A 3,190-nucleotide genomic window follows, 5' to 3' on the forward strand; every position below is an offset into this window, starting at 1 on the left:
AACTGAATGAGTGGTTCTTCGTTTAATGAGCCATGCTGTATGCAACACAAGTGCTTGGCATTCTAAATGTGCCCTTTCATCCACAGCAATGATACAAATATAGGAGGTTTTGAATAAATATGCACACGACTCAGCTTCTCAGGGCACAGAGCTAAGCATAAGAGAGGTAGGATGGATCAGTGAAAAGAGAAGTTTTTCCTCTTCCAGGTAGTGTTTGAGCAATTATTTAATTGCTCACCTGTGCCTTCCATAGTGGCATAGAATCTGGGATCAGAAGACACCTTAAAAGTCCATGTAACCTCAATATAAAATCACCATGACATTTTGTGTTAGACAAAGTCCCAGCAATAACTCAGAGGATTCAAAGCTAGGACCAGCTATGAGTTAGGGCAGAGCATAGTGAGGCCACAAGGTAAATCAGCAGCCAGGCTAGTACCTGAGAGGCCTCCCTATCACACCTGGGCCCCAGTGGCAGAGCACTCTGAAGGATGGCTACCCCACAGTAGCTGAGACCTCTGTCACGGGACACAGTAAGCCCACAGTGACCTTGCATGATGAGGGGACCTGGGGAATGAGTGCCCTCACCTCACCTCCTCCGTCCCTCCAACTAGAAGCCAGAAGGCAAGGAAACCCATCAATAGAGTCCCTATAGGTGAGACTCTGGGGCACAGAGCAGGGGAGAGGAGGTTAGATGGTTCTGGAAGAGCAAAGAGAAGATATCCAGCCTGCCCCCTAAGGGGAGTCCAGCCACTCCTGAGGCCACTCATTTCAACTTGGGACAACTCTGACTACTGGAAAGTTCCCAGTCAACCCAGGGATTCCATACAGACAGACCTAATGCTTCATCCTCATGACAACACTACAAATAGAAGACAACTGTCCACATATCTCATGGCCAAGTGCTGGAGACTTCAATTTAGTCATTGACCCCAGTGTCCAATGGAGATTGAAGGTTAGGGTCTCCTCATGTCTTTTCCTTAGCACAGTGATTCTTAATTAGGGGCAATTTTGCCCCCAGGAGATATTGGCTATGTCTGGAGACATTTTCATTGCACAACATGGGAGAGAGTCTGCATGCTCCTGGCATCTAGTGTGTAGAAGCCAGGGATGCTGCTAAACACCCTACAGTGCCCAACACAGCCCCACAACAGAAAACAGCATGGTCCCAAATGTCAGCAGTGTCAAGGACAAGCAGCTCTACAGGAGCTGAGTCTGTGTGAGGCTGTTGCTGTAAGACATTCCCCAGAAACCATGCCTTGAAGATCCCTCTGTGTACCTAGGCTGAAATATTTGTTTTCAGAATGAGCTAATAAAAAACAGTACTAGGGCCCTTTGAGAGCGGGGAGGGGAGGAGTTACTGGGAGCAGAGATGCAGGGCGGAGGCAGATGAGCGAAGAGGGGCTCTTGGCTTATATTTGGCATGGCCATTGTTGAATTTCCCCTTGTTCAATGCCCCAACTTCTGAGCTAATGGTGGGGGGAAGAAATGAGGCTGGACTCCGGTGGACCAGTGCCAGTCGCTCAGCAGCCCACAAGCTGTCATCACATCGCCACATCAGCTTTTTGCAGGCAAGCATGTAAACAAGATGAGCCATGAGAAACATAAGAAAGGAATCAGTCGTTTGGTCTGCTGTAAGGAACAGGCTGATGGAATATTCCAGTCCAGTCCAAAAGACATGACCAACTCTGACAACAGGAAACCGTCCGATGTTCAGATACCCGGAGCCTGAGTTCTCCTTGTGTTTGCACCATTTCCCAGGGAACCAAGGCTGGCACCCGCCCGGTGAGCGCTCATGTTTGTCCAGTCACCCGCATCAGGACTGAAAAAGTTTTAAATGTCAACTGTGACCATGAATCAAGAGCAGGTGGACTTAGGCTAAAGAGCAGGTGGGGATATTTGATAAATATTTGCCTCATATGGCAATTTCTTTTCTTTGGCATCTATAGATCAATAAGAAGTATTGTATTTCAAGTGAATCTTCCCAATACCTGAAGTTGACCTATTTAAGAGTAACCTTAATGATGTCATCTTTGGAGGTGAAAAGCTTTCTAAAAGGTGTATATTTCCTTTGCTTCAGTAAACAAAGTATGTTGACAGTAATTCTACCTTAAGTGACTCAGGGAGGTGGGCAGCCCATTCCTTGCACATGGCATTCACCTCGTGGTGGTGGCTGTGTCCCTGCACATGACTCAGAGCGATGATTCGGACAAGCAGGATGATACAGCACTGATCAAAGCTTAGATAAAGCTGTGGCCTCATTTGAGCATGCTCTAAAGAATGGTGACATTTCTGAAGCTTCAGATAAATCAAAAGGCACACCTAAAAGAAAACCTGCTAAGAATAAAAGCCGAAAAAAGAATAGCACAACTCCCTTGAAGCAGTGGAAAGTTGGTGACAAATGTTCTGCCATTTGGTCAGGAGAAGACTGCATTTACCCAGCGATCATTGCTGCCATTGATTTTAAGAGAGAGAACTGTGATGTGGCTTTTATACCGGATGTGGAAATAGAGAGGAGCAAAATCTACTTTCCACAAGGGCTGAAGTAGCTAATAACATAGAACAGGATGCTCAGGAGAATGAAAATGAAAGTCAAATTTCAACAAATGAAATGAGAACTCCTCCACATATCCTGAAAACAAACCAAATAACATCAAGTGAAAAGCTGCTCTGTGGAACTCTCCTCTCCCTCTACCTCTCGCCCCAGGCCAGGATCAGAACTGGCACCAGGAAAGCCATGTTTAAAATCCAATGGCCCACCACCACCATCACCACCCTTCCTATCATGCTGGCTGCCTTCATTTCCCTCTGACCACCAGTAATCCCACCACCACCTCCCATATGTCCAGATTCTCTTGACGATCCTGATACTTTGGAAATTACATTAATCTCTTGGTACATGAGTGGTTTTCCCACTGGTTACTATATGAGTTTCAAACAAAATAAAAAAGAAAGAAGGTGCAGTATTCTTTAATAGGTGCAGCTCTCTCCCAAGGAGAAGGGTATTTTGACGTGCCCTGGTCGATTTGAACAAAGTTTGCATTTTCTTTATGAATACTTGGTTGAGTAGCACAAACATCTGCATTTGCCTTTGTTGCATGTGACTCATGCTTAATCAGCCAGGTATTTCTAGGGAATAATCAGTCTGAATAACCGAACATGGAAATATGAGTGGGTAAAAACAAACTCAAGA

At 45.6% G+C, this 3,190-nt stretch overlaps 1 pseudogene; it reads left to right on the plus strand.

Moving 5' to 3' along the window:
- Positions 1 to 2,184: 2,184 nt before the first annotated feature.
- LOC103290231 (survival motor neuron protein-like) lies at positions 2,185 to 2,971 on the plus strand (annotated as a pseudogene).
- The last annotated feature ends 219 nt before the right edge of the window (positions 2,972 to 3,190 follow it).

The sequence above is a fragment of the Eptesicus fuscus genome, chromosome 9 (assembly GCF_027574615.1).
Source record: "Eptesicus fuscus isolate TK198812 chromosome 9, DD_ASM_mEF_20220401, whole genome shotgun sequence".
Taxonomy (NCBI): Eukaryota; Metazoa; Chordata; class Mammalia; order Chiroptera; family Vespertilionidae; genus Eptesicus; species Eptesicus fuscus.